Genomic DNA, 19215 nt, shown 5'->3' with positions numbered 1-19215 from the left:
CCAATTTACTTTCAATAAAATCACCCAATCAACTCCAGGAACTCTGTCGTTAGGAGTGTTCATGGCTTCCTCCAACTTTAGTGTCATGGTTGTGAATGTTCTCCTTGCATGTGTCTCTTCTAGTCAAGTCAAGTCAAGTCAAGTTTATTTATAGAGCACATTTAAAAACAACCAAGGCTGACCAAAGTGCTGTACAGTAAATACAGATAAAAATACAATAGAACACAATTTCATAAAAACACCTCGCTGATCAAATAAAAAATAAATAAACAAATAAATTAAACCTTTCTAAAAGCCAATGAAAAGAGGTGAGTTTTAAGAGCAGTTTTAAAAGTTTCTAGGCTTTTGGAGAATCTGACGTGAGGAGGTAAACTGTTCCACAGTCAGGGTGCAGCCACAGCAAACGCCCTCTCTCCCTTTGTCTTTAATTTATACCTGGGAACATCTAAAAGCATCAGATCGGCTGATTATTCGGCTATTCATTTTTTAAAAACAAAAGCCTTTTTAGCACCATTTCAAGCACATTTTTCTGAGTGGCTTTGAAGCGTGCCGCATTATGTGCTGTAATTTGTTCCTGGATAACTTGTATACATGTGCACTGCAATAATTGTATAAGAGCAATTGTATATCTACTGTACCACAAAGAGTGTCTGGTTACACTGCTGGTGTATTCTATACTATATCTCTATGAGCATGCACAATGCAGTGTGTATCCTATGTTATGGTGTGTGTGAACTTGATCCGTTTGATCTCTGACCAGAGATGTTAACACGGCATGGGAGTGTGACACTCCTAGTGTACCCGTCAGCATGGAGTGTCAGGTCACGTGGCCTGTGCGTCCAGAACTAGCACGCAATCCTGTGTCAGCTGCTGTCAAGGTGCTGCAGGTGCTTTCTGCACTGGCTTTCCCACACTGAAGGGCACTGGGGGGCATGGACACCTTAGCTGCCTATTCAACCAACACACTGCCTCGGACGGGCAAGTGGGGCTGGGCTCCTCCCCTCTCAATAGCACGGGGCCGCTCCTCTCTCCTTAGTCCAACAATGGCCGCTGCTATCACTGCCCAGCAATACAAACCAGGGCGGGGACCCGCCAAGTGCTCATAAAAGACTCTGTCACTTTGACACAGGCAATCAGAGAGCTTGCCTTTATGGAAACCATGGAAAGAAAAATAGGGCTTTCTCTCAATCTCCCTCTCTTTCCTGCTCACTTTCCAATTCAGAATTCCTCCCTGTCCTTTTGTCTCGGGGCTCACCTGTGCCTGATGTGACATGTTGAGTATATCAGTCCGGTTGTGCATGCTCTCTGGCCTGTGTCTGACCTCTACCACAAAGCAGACGTTCAGGCAGGAAGATTCTGCCCTTATCCAGCTGTTTTCAGTGCATCATCACTTTCCCTTTCACACGCTGTCAAAATCATTTCATTCACAATTTCAGCATTGCTGTGATTGTCCACTGATCTTTGACCCTGTTCTTGGACCTGGTTCTTTAAATATCAACATGAATTTTTCTCTCTGTCTTTCAGACCCTCACATTGTCCCTCTGGATGTCCACAGCGTGTTGAAGTTTCTATCACATATCCACTAGCTCTGCTCCAACATGGGGAATGACTCCGGGAGTCCTGTCCTCCCTGTTATTTTCATTTGGGTGATTGCTGAGCATGTAGATTAATCGCATGAAGCACTGAACACTTCTCCTTCACCCCTTCTTCTTATTCTCTAATCTGCTAATCTGTTAATCTGCCACTTTTACATGCCATTAAATTTTGTCTTCTCTCTGTTATAGTTCTTTTGTTTTAGTCTCCCTATACTCTCCTTTTTTCTCTTCTCTTTTACCTCACCGCACATTCAACCACAGCAGACTGCTGCCCCTCCTTGTGCCTGCTTCTTTTGGAGATTTCTTCTTGTTAAAAGGGAGTTTTTTTTCCACACCACTGCAAATGCTTCTCATAGGTTTGATAAAGTGTCTGAAGACGTTGTGAATTGTCTCTATATAAAAAAAATTGTATGTAATCTGTGATCAACACTTTGTTCTTTCTTATTGCTTCAGTAAAATTTTGATAGAAACATTTTGCTAGAAAAATAATGTTTAAAATGTTTTAGTATTTTTTCCCTGCAAGTTATATTTTTGCTCTGCATGCTCACCTCTTTACAGCTTCATTAATGGCTCACTCTCTAGTGTTGACCATAAATAACATGGACGTAGCCACAGTGAGGTCACCCATTGGTTATGAAGCCTTGAGCTGAGCATTTTCACTGTCACCTTCTTGGTGTTTTTTAAGCTGGATGTGACGTGTCAGTGGTTACTGTCAAACTGTGAAACTGAGCAAACCACAAGCCCTAGATGATTCTCCTTCTGAGCCTAACGATTAGCATGTCAAGTTTTTATTATGAACTGAAAGTGGTGAATGAGCCAGTGAAGTCAACAGTGCTTACTGAGGTCACAAAGCAAGGGAGCTGAGAGCCAATTTCAAATAGATGTCTATACAACAGGAAGTGGTTTTTTTTGTAGTCAGAGGAGCCGCCCCCTGCTGACCTTTAGAGAGAATGGAGGTATTCTGGTTTGGCTTCTCTTTTTAAATCAGCAAGCTGCTCCCATCTTTTATACAGTTTGTGGTGCTGGTATGATCAGCATCTCTGGCTCCTCCCACCATTCATAACAGTTTCACATTACACAAGTTGTCAGTTAGTAAGTACACCTACTGACTTTTACTACAACGTGTCTTTCTTTACTGAAGTTACTTAGTTTCTTTTTAATTCAAGTCCAAAGTAATAGAAATAGGAAGATCTATTATGTGAAAGTATACATGCCACACCATAAAATGCTCTGTTAAAATGCTGTCTATGTATAATTGCTCATTACATTTGTTTAAAAATCATTATGATGTTGATTTTTTGTAAATTAAACAAATATGAAAAATCACTTTAAGGTGGCACTGGTTGTTTCAGCTGTACTTGTCTCATGCCTTCTAACACATGTTCATTTTCCTTATATAAGTCTTAAGTATTAAATTGACTCTAATAGCTGTGTTGAAATAGGCTGGAGTTGATGTTCTTTCTGCATACCCCCCCCCCCCCCCCCCAAAAGGCTCCCTTTCTACTATTTCAAAATTTAATTCCCTGTAACTTGCTTCAGGCTCATTAAAATCATCATATTCTTTACTGTGTGGCTGTAGGAGCTCGATCCAGCCCTGGAATTATAATTAAATACTCACAAACATGCCTTCATGGAGTGCCGCCTTTTCCACTTTGAGTGATTTATCTTGTTGTACTTCAGAGCACACTTTTACTGTCAGGAATGTACAAGACGTTTTTGGCATTCACACTCAAAACATTTTTTTTTTTTGCATCGAAATCATCATTATTCTGCCTGACATATTTGGTATCGTTGGAAGCTTTGGGATCAGCACAGAGCTGCATGTTATTTACTGACATTTAAAGTGAGCTGTGAAATAGTTATATAATGTACGTGCAACAACACGCAGGAAGCCCCTAAGCGCCTGAAACAAGGTGGAAGCAGAACCTCAGTAAATAGATTTCAGATATTCTTTTTAAAAACTGTTTAGAAATCTATAGTATTAGGAATGCAGCTGGGATAAATAAGGCTCTGGCAAATTGTTGCACCGGTCGAGTGTCTAAGTCACTGTGTGGAGATAACAGAGATGTCTTGAGTGCACGTGATGGATGTTTTTGATCGTTATTGCAGCTGCATATCGAGTGGAGATTGAGTATGTCTTTATCTATTGATAGGATTTATTTACTGATTGGAGTTGCAGTGAAGTAAATAAGAGAATGACTGCATGAAGTTGTTCGAATTCAGTTTGGCTGCTGATAAAGTGTGATACAGGCTGCTTCTTGCTTCAGCGCCTTCACACTGTGATGGCAATACAAGTCTGTTTCACATTTTACTATTAGGGATATGAAAAACTGCTTAGTTACTAACAAATGAGTGAGAATCTGGAATGATATTTCCGCTCATTGCTTGGATCAGAATGTAGAAACTAAAGTAAAGCATTAGACTGATCTATGGGTAGTTATGAGCCCTCACTGGTTCTGTATAATAGCCTCCATATAATCCTGCATATAGAGGTTCATTTGTGCACTTGATTCATGGAGGTCATGTGGTTTTTGGGAATAAATCCAATGCTGAGTGGTCTTTCTTTTGAATTGTAGTTGTCCCTTTATCAGCTAACATTCCAAGCTAACCACTGGCAGATTTGTGGAGCTGACTCACAATTAGCAAAACCAAGTCTCTATGGAAAATACTACCTGCCAAATCTTGTGTGTAAAGTCAAAAAGTATTGATTTCAGCATAATATTGTCTATAGGACATCATACTGAACATATATATATATTAGGGGTGCAACGATATTCGTATCGATATTGAACCGTTCAATACAGTGCTTTCGGTTCGGTACGCATATGTATCGAACAATACAACATTTGTAATTTATTTTATCAATTTTCCTTCTGACGATGCTGTCTGTGTTGAGCGCTCAGTGAATCTGTGTTCGACTACTCCGCCTAGGCTGCACTGTCGAGCGCAGATCCACTGAGCGCTCAACACAGACAGCATAGTCAGAAGGAAGAGCGCAGGGCAAGCTAGCGAGACAGAAGTTAAGCTCTCCTTGCAACAGGCAAATTGAACGTCATTCAGATCTGGCGTTTGGAATTATTTTGGTTTTCATGTGACGTATGACCCTGAAGGTAAGCGAGTCATGGACTAAAGTAAAACAGTATGTTGAATGTGCCATGCAATGCTCAATTACATTGGTGTGAACTAGTGTGTTAGCGCAGTTAGCTCGTTAACGTGTTGGCCGTCTAGCCCCATGCACGGAGTGATCGGCGGTAGCTCGTTAACGGAGATTTGCAGTGTTGTGGCGTTAAGGTCATTTCAACGAGATTAACCTGAAAGCACTAGCGGGAACACAACGAATATGACTGCACATTTACGCAGACATCATCCTAGTGCAAAGACAAGTGGAAGCAGACAAAAAAAAGCAAGCATGCTACTAACTTTAGCCGAGTCATTTAGACAGCTGTTAGCACATGATTCTCCTTATGCTGCTGAGAATATAGCCCAGAAGAAGCGGATAGTATAGCTTTTATTTTGGAAAGAGACATTTCTCTGTAATAAACTCTCTTTTCCAAAGATGAGTGATTCCTCAATCAGATACAGGGCTTGCAATATCGCTAGCCCGACGTCCCGGAGCTAGCGATTTTTTCAGTCGGGCTACCAAAATCTATCTCTTCCCTGCCCGTCGGGCTATTGTAGGAAAAATATATGTCAATGCTTTTGCATTCTTTCGGAAATGTAGCTGGGTAATTATGTCATTGGCATCGGTGAGCCACTGTCAATATGTGACATATTGAAGTCGCGTTTGAATTTGCGCTTGTTTTTTTGCTTTCACTTTGCAATCGTGCGAACTGTGTATAGAGAGCGACAGCACTGATCTGTGAGTGATGATAATTTGTGCACCAATTCCTCTGACATCGTCTTATTAATCGTTAGCTTACTATGCAAACATGACAAGTGAAATCTCCCGCAGCTTAAACATGTGAGAGGTTGATCGCGCAGAGAATCGCTGAGCTTATGTGAGTGAGTGTGTAAAAGCATTTCAGTTCTGCTGAGCCAAATAAGACAGGTCAGGGTGAAGAAGTGACAGCCAAAGAAAAGCTTACCACAAAACGGAGAAGTTATGACAAATCAGACTATAAGGCAAAAAGAAAGTGCAGCTTTATGGTTTCATGGACAAAAGAATTTCTGTGGCTGCAATATGATGAGCTAAATAACTAGGGCTGCACATAAGTGGCCCGCAGGTGCGCATTCGCTGTCAAAATAAAAAACACGCACAAGGGTTAGGGTTAAATTTAAAAACTGTACTTTTGAGTTAAAATATATATTTATAATTTTAATAAATGACAAATTAAAAATGCATGAACATTTTTTTGTATCGAAAAAATATCGAACCGTGACACCAAAGTATCGAACCGAACCGAACCGTGAATTTTGTGTATCGTTGCACCCCTAATAAAAATATATATATATATATATATATATATATATATATATATAGCAGCTGGATAGCGTAGTGGTTAAACTACACGCCTTTGGAACAGAGGATCGCAAGTTCGATTCCTGCCTGGGGCGTCTGTATCCAGTAAGGGTCCTAAGGCTAGACCCCCTATGCTAAGCAAGCCTACCGCAGACATGAGCGAGACAGATAAATATGAAGGCATGCCGGCTCGGACGTCGCCCGGATCAACAAGGTCCGCGTCAGGTGTTGAGGAACCAGGGCACCCTGACGAAAAGTGGGCTACTGGAACAAGAAGGCATCGGTGGGCAAGGGACGAAAACAGGGCGTTGTTGGAATGCTACTACGCAAGTAACCCCGGCGGAAGGGGCTACATGAATAGGATGAGGGACCTATGGATTCTTCGATACCCAACATCCACAATGACGGCGAAACGGCTCAGAGAAGAGCTCGAGAGGATGTGGAGGGTGAAGGTAACGGTGGTCCCCGTGGTAATCGGAGCACTAGGTGCGGTGACTCCCAAGCTAGGCGAGTGGCTCCAGCAGATCCCGGGAATAACATCGGAGATCTCTGTCCAGAAGAGCGCAGTCCTGGGAACAGCTAAGATACTGCGCAGGACCCTCAAGCTCCCAGGCCTCTGGTAGAGGACCCGAGCTTGAAGGATAAACCGCCCGCAGGGGCGTGCTGGGTGTTAAATATATATATATATATATGTATATATACATATATATATCCATAGGTCCCTCATCCTATTCATGTAGCCCCTTCCGCTGGGGTTGACCGAGCTGACCGAGCTAAGATCCTGTGGGACTTCCAGATACAGACGGACAAAATGGTGGTGGCTAACCAACCGGACATAGTGGTGGTAGACAAACAGAAGAAGACAGCCGTAGTGATCGATGTAGCGGTTCCAAATGACAGCAACATCAGGAAGAAGGAACACGAGAAGCTGGAGAAATACCAAGGGCTCAGAGAAGAGCTCGAGAGGATGTGGAGGGTGAAGGTAACAGTGGTCCCCGTGGTAATCGGAGCACTAGGTGTGGTGACTCCCAAGCTAGGCGAGTGGCTCCAGCAGATCCCGGGAACAACATCGGAGATCTCTGTCCAGAAGAGCGCAGTCCTGGGAACAGCTAAGATACTGCGCAGGACCCTCAAGCTCCCAGGCCTCTGGTAGAGGACCCGAGCTTGAAGGATAAAACCGCCCGCAGGGGCGTGCTGGGTTTTTTTTTTTTTTTATATATATGTATGCTCAGTATAATATAGTGCATCTTCTAATTCGTAAAGACACGTGCATGCTTGCGTGCACACACATGAAAGAAATAAAGAGCAGATGAAAGTATGTCAGGTATTGTGTACTGGTTCTGTAGAGTACAATAGCAGGATAATATGTGATAGGATCTTGCAGGGTTGCATTATGTTCAGGCTTTTGTTAAGTACAAAGTACTGCCTGTATAGTATCTGCTGCATCTGTGGATTACCTTTTAAATGTTTGATTTAGAGCACGTGTGGAATTTCACCATAAGCGGGATTTTTCTCCCTAACAAATATCTTTTTGCAGTGACTGCCGAGCTGGCAGAGAGTATGTTAATTCTTCTTAATGCTATTTTTTATTATTTTATTGGTGAAAACCTGATGACAAAACATGATTTCGTCCATGCACCTCTGGCTCTCCCAAAGCTCATCAGGATTTAATTCATACACAGATTAATATTTGTGATGTGGCGTGTTTCATCACTGTGACCCTGTGAAGAATGTAGCATTGGAAACATTGCCATGCTTATTTACACTCTTGCAATAAAACCATGCAGACCTGAGTCCATAAAATCCCCAATTTATGCCGCTCTCAAATTGCTACTTGCGAGCATCATCAACTACTGTAACCTACAGCAAAAAACAAACAAAACGCCTGTGCCCGTTTTAGGATCATTTAATAGATCCTGTGATAGATTTATGAGGACAGGAGTGAAAGCTCCACTCTTGTCTTGGCAAAGTTTCAGTTTAAATGCAGTCCCAGTATCTGTTCATTATTTCATTGTGCAGCCTAGCCACCATGTCTCATGTAAAACTCAAGGGAGGCCATAAAGCAGCTTCTAAAACAGCACCTCACTGTACACGTCTAACACTTTTGTCATTTTCATTAGGGGAAAATGTTTTTCTACAGACGCTCTTGAGGCTCCAATGAATGCCTTGTATGTTAACAACATCCCCCGTGGCACCACCATAAAGGTTACAAGTGTTTTCCTGTTGGTGATTGCGCGGTTAATACAAACCTTTATTCATTTTGATTCCCTGACAAATGTCTGAGGTTGACTCCAGCATCATGCGACTGTTCCCCTTTTTAAGGACACAGACAGCTGTCTGTCATACTTGTTTGCAGTATGTTCCAGCATTCATTTGGTGATATTAATCTTAGACTGCGCACTTCTCAGGCAGGAGCCAGACTGGATATACAGTACACTGTGTAGCTCACAGTCACATTCAGCATAACGACCAATAAGCTTGTTGGAAAAAAAGATACATTTGCGCTGCTACTCCAGTACAGACATAATTATCGTAAGTTATGCTGTTATAATTGTTTTCAAAACCTGCCTTAAATCTTAAAAAACACATTATAAAGCAAGGATGACGGGCAGCTTATTTGTGTATGAACTGAAGGCTGCAGCGAGCGGTTTGAGTCCAGTTACAACTTTACGACAACCAGTCAATGAAATGCAATAATTCACAAATTAATGTGTTTTTCTCGACAAGAGTATAGTCAAGGTTATGTAAAGAACATGATATTACAACAAATAAACTTTATAATTCCAACATCAGGCTTGGGTTGCGTTAGCTTGTTCCCAACAATTCAGGGAAGGGTGCGACATTGCGTGAAAGATTTTGACCTTGTTGTCACAACACATACAGCGCTCCAGAGTGTCTACTCTAAAATGAAAAGGTGAGTAAGTAAATGGAGTGAACAAAATCCATCACGCAGTCTTGTTAATTATTATGGAAGCTTAAAAGCAGCTGTAAAGTGATGGATCTTAATGGCTCTCCTGTCATATGTCATGGGTTCTTTCCATGTTTATGCAAAAACTCTATGTGACTAAGTTTCTTCATGCCCTCTGTCAGTCATGGATCATGGCACAAAGGCAATTCGAACCATCTAAGATGCAATTACAAACTAATTACAGATTACCCCCTCCCTGCCTCCCCCTCCTTCCCAGCCCTCCCTACCTTTCCATAATCCTTCCTCAATCCCCCTTACAGCTACAGTAACTCCTCCAATTATGTGCTCCCCCTCATGTCAGCTCAGAGGAGATTGTTTTTATTTTACATTCACAGACACATGTTGTCATACACTTTTAGTTTGACAGACGAGAGCATGAAGTTGACAGAAAGACATCATTTTGTGGTAGTGGGGATTTTGTGTTGTGTGCATGTGTTGATGGTGGATATTGTGCTTTCCCAGTGAAGCATGATGCTGGACAAAAGACTGTTTACTCTGGGTAAATTATTGAACTTGTGCAAATGCTGTGGGGCCCCATATAATCAGTGAAGACACATCAGCCTGGGAGGCAAACAGCAAGACGTCTCAAAGAGGAGGTTTTATATCCTCTTTCTATTTAAGGTTTGGTTTTGGTGAAAACTGGAGTGCAAATATCGTAGCAGAGTATGATTTCAAGGTCAAACGCTCTTGCTACAATTCAGCTGCCCACAGACGTTTATATTTCTTCAAAAAACAAGCTAAAAATGCCCGTGATACACAGCACAGCATTGTGTGTTTACATGGAAATGTTCTCGGTTCTGTAGACATCCTTGACAGAATGTATACAGTCTGTAGCCACCCAGAGATTGGATGCTTTTGACTGCATACCATGCATCCTCGTTATATATTATCTGCTTCACATTCTGGTTGTGTCTACTGACTTGTGCATGCTGCGTAGTCAGCACACAAAGCGATAGAAGCTCCCATGCTGGTCTTCAGTGTCCTTGTTTGTGGATTACGCCCAGACATAGTTATATTTTACAGACTTCGAAAGTCTGCAAGGATATCTGAAAGAATTAACATCATACATTCTGGGAGAATCTTCAGTAGTTATCTACAAGAGTAGCAGAAAAGCATCAGGGCACAAGTATATATGTATTCCTAGTAGAGACTTGACTCAGACACCTCATGTTTAGGTTCTTTTAGTAACAGAAAACAGTGGAGCTGAGAGTTTGAGCTAAATCTGGACACATTCTTTCTCACATTACTCCAGGAGCAAACACACTGGACACTATAGGTACACTAAACAGAAGCACATGGTGTGCTACTCCTATTGCAAACAGAAAAAACACAGGATGCTGAAGCAATTACAGCAAAGATGCAATATCCTAAAGTACAGATATACTCTGATAGTCTGAGGATTAGAGCCAGTGACCTCTAACCCTTTGGCTGCAGTTGCCCTCTCTCAGAGCATGTGTCCGCACGTCATGGCTCAGCCCTGCAATACATGGTCCATCCCAGCTGAAGACAACAGCCAACACTGGTGCCCAATCCCCATCGTTTAACACCGTTTAACTTAAGTAAGCAGATTCCTTCCTGGGATCATCTGTTGCAGAGGGATCCTCCTATGTAACATGGAAGAAGCTGGCTGGGGGGTTGGGATGGGCTGTGTTGTTGACCTGAGTAACCTTGTTGACCCCTAGACCCATGTCTCCTTAATAAGTGTTGCCCTCCCCAGTGGTAACAGAATGGTCAAACATTATGTCAAGGGTAATTAAGGTCCAAACGCTCCTGACCCTGATCTAATCCCCTTTGAAAGGATCTCCAACTGTTTAGTGTGATTAACAAGGACTGCTGGACTGGGAGGATCTGCCGGTGGTGAGAAGGCTTTATTGGGCCCTTTTTTTTTTATCACCACATAAAGTTGCTTCCAAGAGCTTCAGAAGATGTCCACAGGTCCCAGAGACAACAAGTCGGTGCTTTGAGCCGCTATTGAATATTACCAGCCAAATGGTCAGGTGGTTTCAGACTTCGGAAGCTATAAAGGGTTCTCTCATGTCGGTTCATGTAGGCAAGCAGAAATGAAAGAACAACACAACAGATACTAAGGGTTTTTCCAAATGACGCCCCTGCATGACTGGGCTGTTGTTCAGACTTTTGGGGGAATTTCAACAACAAAGCTAGTTTTGATAAACTGTTGCAACATTTTAATTCAATGGACACTAAATATTTCCCAGTGTTTTATGTATCACAAATGTGGAAGCTGGCCAAAGGACAACAGAGATAGGACACGTGGGATATTTTCCAAACTGTGCAAACTAAATCCAACACACAGTTTAAGAAATCTGTTGAAACCCAAGGTTTGGACAGGTTCAAACTGCCATGGATTACCAGACCATGGATCAAACAAAGACGATGCTTAACATACCAGGAAGTTGCTGCAGTTAAAACTGTTTTTTTGTTTGGTTTTTTTTGGATTGAACATCCACCACAATCCTGGCAAACTGCTTAAAGTTACAGTTGTTTCATAATCTGGATGATATCACCTTTAAATCAAATAATTTACACGCATTTTGGCCTTACAGCTCTTTCTATCCATTTCGCTGTCTAAAAATAGGTGATAATTATTAATGAAGCAGCAGACACCAACCTAACCCTAACACTATGCAGGTCGCCGGTGACCTGGTGGATGCTCAGGGGTTAATAAGGATGATAAGAAGAAGCATACATGCTGGCTCAGTGAGGCGTGCGTAACAACCACATCACATTAGTCTGGTTGTGGGCCCCTGTAATAGCCCAATTCCCCAACAGACCCCACACCCCACCTTGTACTTGTGGCCTGACAAGTACTGACCACTCGCACACACATTGCCATCCTTCCAAGGGGATTCCAAAATGACAGACTGTTCTTGCCATGTCCACTAACGGTCACTCTAATGCGCTGGAGGTCACAGGATTAGTCTTAGGGGGTCATCTTCACAGGGCTGGAGTTTTTAATATGAATCTTACAACGAGGCCAGTGTCCGAGGGCAGGAGAGGTGCTGGGTGATGATGAGACAGCCCCTCCCTTACCCCTTTCCCCACAATCTAAACCTAACTCTTCACCCACTCCCTCCCTCCCACCTTCTTGTAACACCACCCCCCAACATACACACATATTCGCACACACACGCACACACTGGCCTCCCCATGAGGACAGCAGCACCCCATCTAGCCTTTATCTCTGGGGGCAGCGTAAGTCATGCAGAACTCACGAGAGGAACATGCTGAGTGTGAGCTCATCGGATTAGGCCTCAAGATAGGGGCAGGGTGCCTCTGAAAGCAGCAGAGTGGCTTCCTCTGTCTCATGTGCCTTCCCTCCACAGCCAACTTTTGCACAAACACAGGCCTGAACGGGAAGATAAATAAGCTCAAATCCATCCGGCAGCCACAGCTCGGCTTGAAAGAAAGCCTGGAGGAGAGGGAACACTGCTAAACTCTCCACCCTGCCATGAGCTCTTCTGGATGTTTTCCATTCTTTGTCCTTTCTTCAAAACAGAAAAAAAAAGCATAAACAAGGATGCATCTATATCAAAGTTATTCCAAAGAGGGACTGAAAAACAAAGGCATCATCAAGGAGTATTCCACATCTCAGTGCTAATTTGTGGTGATATGCTCAAATGGGTTAGGCCAGATGAAATATCAAAAGAGTAACAAAGCATGATAATACAAGCCACGGGTGACTGTGGGTGCAGATATGGCACAGATCACAGATCAAAGATGACTCTGGGAGTGTTGAATTATCCCTCCTTGAATTACATCAGATTCTGAGATGCTCACCATGCTTTGTTAGATGCCCAAATGCCTGAACAATTTGACTCTGTTACAGCTTCGACAGGAGCAGTGTTGTGTGATGAATGGGGTGAGGCGCTAACCTTTTGAAGTAATAAAACAAAGCAAAGTAGGCTGATGCATGGCCGTGTGCCAGAGTTTTAGCAGAGGGGGGCAGAGTTGTGGGGGGAAGAAAAGCGCATGATCGCTAACGGGAGGCTTTGATCACGCTCCCAAACAAACGGCCAGATAAAAAGGGTAATCAACACCTTTGGCCACAAGTCCAAATTTGCTCCTGCCAGTGTCTATAAATTACCCGCCATTAAAGACAAACATTTGGCATACATTTGGCATTGTTACACCACTACTCATGGCCCAGGCAGTGACATGTGGAGGGCATAGCCTATGCTGAGAGTTTTCAGTTACGCAGGCAGGCAGGAACAGCGAGTGGGGGGACGGGGGGCAGTTTCTAGCTTCTCGACCTTGTAGCTGAGAGTTGGTTAGGATCAGTGGCTGCCAAAGAGCAAGCAAGATGAAGACCATGGCTGAATAGAGTGGGGGGTTTACACCTTAGTCTCTGAGTCATGACCTTTGTTCTCGTCAATGTGGTTTATGTTTCCCTGTGCACAGTCTCTCAGGCATGCTGCTCCTGCCAAACGAGGGAATCCCTCAGGCTGAATATCGTACATGGATCTTTCTTTTTGCGGCTACTCAGTTTACAATTGTCCCACTGTCTTCATAACAAATTATTATACAGATTATATGTTTGCAAAAACTTTAGGTTAAACAGTTATACCTTTCATGCTGAGCAGCTAATCTTATTGTGCCTTGAGACACAGGAGATGCACATGTTTGGGTTTTATTCTGTTTATGTCATGCCAATTATTACAATAACTAGTCCTAAAACACACATGAGGAGACAGAGACACAACACAGTGAAAGCTCGTGCTTCAGACTGCTCTGAACATCAGTTTCACAGAGTCTTTCTTGGTCATGAGGGGCAGCCAATCAGAAAAAAATGGCATCAAGTGGGAGGAGTTACATGGGGTGAACGGAGAGCTGGAGCCTAGTCTGTAACCCTTTGCAGGTGACCAGTCCATCACAGTCAGTGTATTATTTGTTATTTAATTGGATTAAAAATGCTCCAAAACACTCCCCTTTAAAGAATGACTCAGTCTAAATTTGGAGTTTTCAGGGGCAGGGAAAGAGAAACTCACATGTTTGCTAGTAGACTATGGTTTTTGTCCTGTTTGACACTTTGTGAGTTGTAAAACAAATCCTATTAGTTACAAAGTGTCAAACACTGTAAAAAATACAGCTTTGGGTTGTATCGTGGTACACTGGCTGGCATTGATCGTTGTGCGGTCGTTGTGTCCTTGGGCAAGACACTTCACCTGTTGCCTACTGGTGGTGGTCAGAGAGCCCGGTGGCGCCAGTGTCCGGCAGCCTCGCCTCTGTCAGTGCGCCCCAGGGTGGCTGTGGCTACAATGTAGCTGCCATCACCAGTGTGTGTGAATGTGTGTGTGAATGGGTGGATGACTGGATATGTAAAGCGCTTTGGGGTCCTTAGGGACTAGTAAAAGCGCTATATAAATACAGGCCATTTACCATTGATCATCTGACAGCAAGAAGGTCCCTGGTTTGAACCTGCCAGCTATCTGGAGCCTTTCTGTATGGAGGTTATATGCTCTCCCCGGGCCTCTTACCCTATGACAGCTGCCATATGCTCCAGACCCCGTGACTCTGAATCGGATAAGTGGTTACGAAAAGTATATATTAATATATTTCTTTTTCCCCCTTCATGTTTTAACCCTCTCAGGCTCAAATTAAACTTTTTGTTGCTAATGCACAACCAAGTCCTGCAGTGGTACTTCTGAGTAAAAAAAACTCATAAAATATGTATGTGGGGTAATCAGGTTGTTAGTTTTTAACTGTTGCAAATCAGCAACGCCTGCCTTGAGAGGGTAAAATTGGAATTGAAAAAACAGAAACTAGAAGATCCTTTAAAGTGTTTTACAAGCATTGTGACATTAAAGTTCTACATGCTCTCCACTGAGGAACACCAAATAGCTGAAAATTTTATGAGTGTGAGGGTTAAAAATGTACCTCATCATCACCCTCAACAAGTTACCGGCTACCTGGTTGATGTTACGCTCTTCAGTGCTTGCATATCTTTAAATTCTTTGAAGAGTAAAGATAGAGTAAAGAGGCAAGAAAGTAGTACATACAATAAATATCTTTTAAAGCGTTGGGGGTTTACTGTTTGATGCTTGCATGAACCTGTCCTGACTTCAGTGCTTTCGAGATTATATAACTGACCTTTGTCAGGTGTGTATCAGCATACAGTAAATCACAGCACTCTACTTGAACCTTTGCAAATATTAAGCAGAGCCATGTGTGAATGTAGCCGTGTAACAGTGGTTGCAGTAGGGTTGAGCTAATGGGTAGAGCTGTAGGAAAACTTGGCATGAGATGAGTGTGAGAAGCGGCTACAAACAGGAAACATCCACCAAACTCTTAATTTAAAGTTTGTTTAGCTCCTCATCTCCGCTGCTTCAACTTGTCGTCTTCAGCAGTTCCTGTGCAAATTTAATATCGAAACCTAAATCAGAGGAAATGCTCTCAGCGTGCAATCTTCTGATGATTAGGCTCAATTATCAAAGCCCACAATAGAAGCCCAAACAAACAAATTTAAAGATATTTATGTGTGTTCACAGTAAACAAATGAACCCTGGCCACAGGCCATAATTGGCTTTAGGAATGTGGCAAGCGCTTAGCTTCCTTGTTGTATCATCCTTTGATTATTTTGGTGGATGAGGAAGAACAATCTGCTTTTGCTTTGTGCTGGCCTTTATTGTCTTTTGTGATGATGGGAAACAGAATTGGAACAGAATTGAATAGACTCTGATACATGAAAATATTACTGATGTTGATGGACACTGGTGTTTTCCTGCTCCCATGACCAATTTTAAACATAATGCCTCTATTGTTGCCTTGTGTAAATCTGAGTGCCAGCCTTTAAGCCTGCTGTTTTCTCATGGGCTTTGAATGACACAAAAGTCATTGTTTTTGTGTTGCGACATTACTGTGAACAGGCTCATCTGGTACAGAGTTTATAGTTTACAGGGGGGGAAAAAATTCCCACTCTCAGGCACTCATCGATATGTCACGTCAAGAGAAAGCAAAGTGTTGCTCGAGTATGTTCCAGCTGATTTCTGTGTTTAAATCCAAGCCCTAATGTTTGGGTTAGGGATTGTAATTTTGTAATGACTGTTTACATAGCTTTAGGGCTGGCACAGAGACAGTGAGAACAAGCTGGGAACACCTCACGCACTGCCCTTTAGCTGGAAGGGTCAGCATACACATTCATATATACATTAAAGCTCTTTGAGTGTTTGTGCTGATGTTGTAAATTTGTTACCACCACTATATTACATTACATATATTTGGATGAAGTAGTGTGGTCTGTTTGGGGATTTTCCTCCATGTCACAGTAATAAACATGCTGTGGAAAAAAGTTCCAGTCTCAGGACACTTACACTGATAGCATCGCACACCAAGTGCTGCAGTCTCAGCAAAGATTCATATTTTGTTTGTTGTAGATAAATTGGGCTTTTGTAAATAGAAGAAAGTGCATAGGTGAATGAGGCTTGCAGTAAGAATGTCGTACAAGTTGTCAAGTAGTGTAGAAAAGCTTTATCTAAGCATAAACTTGACCTACCTAACCCTTTATACACTTATACACTGATAGATTCAGAGTATAAGCGTATTAGTTGTATAGTATAAGTGTACCTGATTCAACATGCAGACTAGAGGAGCTGGGGACAGAACCACCAACCTTCCAATTGGTAAATAACCTGCCTACCTTCTGAGCCACAGTTGCTCCATCTTTGAAATAATCTGTATGAATCCAGTTGGGTCTAGAATGCAGTGCAGGGTTCAAAAAATGTTGTCACAGGGTCACTGGGATGTCTGACAGAACATCTGATCTGCAAGGTTTTTGAAATTGGAAATTTCCTCTTATCTGCTCTTTAGTGCAAGGACGAACGGGATGAGCACCGCCACAGACCTACAAAATGACCTCCAGCAGGCCACCAAACAATCAGAAATAGACTTCATGAGGGTGGCCCGAGGGCCTGACGTACTGGGCTCACTGTCCAGCACCGTGGAGCTCTATCTGCATTTACCATAGAATAACAGAATTGATAGGTCCACTACTGGGGCCCTGTGCTTTTAACAAATGAGAGTGCATTCACCCTGAGAAAGGCTCTGATGAACGCTATGTATACTGTCTTTTACATTGTGTGGCATGACCGGTTTGGAGGGACGCACAGGCCTCTACAGGCTAGGCCAGGGTTCCCTGACTGCCATTCAATATCAGTATAAAATCCTTGGACTTATTGTCAGACCTTACGCCGTAGGTAATTTGTTACCTTACTTACCTTACGAAACTTTCTCATTACTCTGTAAAGTGACCTCAGACGCACTGTCACACAAATACTAGTTAACAATAAAACCTATAAGGCTCCAATCCCACAAACAAACACAAATCTCTATCCTAATGAGGACACACATACCATCTTTCTTTTAGTTTTTACGTATGAACATGTATGAAAGCCCAAACAAGCCCAAAGAGACTTTAAAGTGATCTGCACAGGGGCTCCACTTAAAAAAAAAATGAACAAGCAGAAACTGAAGCTTCAACCGTGACTGCTTGTCACTGCTTTTTTTACATGTTGAAAATCAGGCTTTGGCTGTTGGGCTGGGGTTGACATGCATTAAGCTTTAAAATCACGCTTTGTTCTTGGCTAGCTTTGTGCTAAGAGTCTGTTAGCAATATAATGTGGCTCTTTCTGTCTTGGATGCAATTTCCGCTTTGGCATTGCAGTCTTGTGCTTTGTGGAATAAAAATAAAAGCGATGACCATAATTATACTCATCAAAAGTTGTATTTCTGTCCACCATTTTCACCACCGTTTTCCTCCTCCTGCACACAAACTGAAACCAGCTGATGGCAGCACAAGTGCGCAAAAAGAAAAAAGCACTTTTGTTATATTTTTTTCCCCTTTCTAGCGCACCGATACCTGAAAACTCTTTGTAGCACATGTAACAACATCCCTAGGAAGTGGTAGCACTGACTGGCTCCCACAGTCACCAGACCTAATTACAATCATGTTTGGAACATCGTGTTTTGGTCCATCTGATGTCACTATTTTGCAAATCAGACTTTCCAGGAGCTCAGTGAGCAACTAGTCCAGATCTGGGAGGAGATCCCCCAGGACACCATCTGCTCTCATATTAGGAGAATGCCCTGATGTTCTCAGGCATCCATACAGGCACATGGGAGTCAAATGAAGTAATGAATATAATTGCTGCAATGTAATTTATTCAAAATGGACTACTTGCATCATTTTTTCATTTGGATTTTCAGGGTTTCTTTGAATTCCTCTGTAGGTCAATAACTTTCATTTCCACTGAACAATGTAGCCTTATCCAGTCAATATCAATAATGACGTCCAGCGTGATTTTTTTTCTTGCCTATTGAGATCTGGGGTGGTTGTGCCTCAGGTGGCAGAGCAGGTCAGCCACGAACCAGAAGGTCGGTAGTTTGATCCCAGGCTGCTCCAGGCAGCATGTCAAATATCTTTGGGCAAGATACTAACCCCATGTTTGCCTACTGGTGGTGGTCACTGGTGGCGCCAGTGCCCGGCAGCCTCGCCTCTGTCAGTGTGCCCCAGGGCAGCTGTGGCTACAATGTAGCTTGCCATCACCAGTGTGTGAATGACTGAATATAGTGTAAAGCACTTTGGCGTCCTTAGGGACCAAGTAAAGCGCTATACAAATGCAGGCCATTTACCATCTAATGTGTTTTCAAAATGTTCCTTCAGTTTTCTTGAGCAGTGAGCTGCTAAAAGATGACATTTCAGACACTACAAAGTCCTCATTAGGATAGTAGAAGGGTGTCACATGTTTGTCAACCACGAGACATGGATTACTTGCTGTTTTGATTCTGTTTCATACCTTTTTTTTGCTTTTTTCTCACTTTTTGCTTTTGTTTTCACGCAGTGAAATGTGACTGTGGTTTGGGTTAAATATCACAGCTGCAACCATGCGTGTCTAACTAATAACATAACTCTGTGTGTCAAGGTCCCTTGCCAAAGGACACCTTAGCATATCTGTGAGAAATGGCACTATGACAGTCTGAGAATGGGAGCAGGCTGATATTTGCTGTAGTTTAAGTCCAAGTAAATGGGGATGAGGAAACTCGTAGCTCTGACAAGGATGCAAAATGGATGAAAGCCAAATAGGTTAATAGAGGCTTAATTTCTGACAGTGTTATGTGGAAAACAATGCAAGAATGTTTTCTTGCATTGCGGAATTTCTCCATTGTTGGAAAGCGTCTTA

This window comes from Aulonocara stuartgranti, assembly GCF_965226115.1.
Source record: "Aulonocara stuartgranti genome assembly, chromosome: 16".
Lineage (NCBI taxonomy): Eukaryota > Metazoa > Chordata > Actinopteri > Cichliformes > Cichlidae > Aulonocara > Aulonocara stuartgranti.
Note: the sequence above shows the minus strand (reverse complement) of the source record.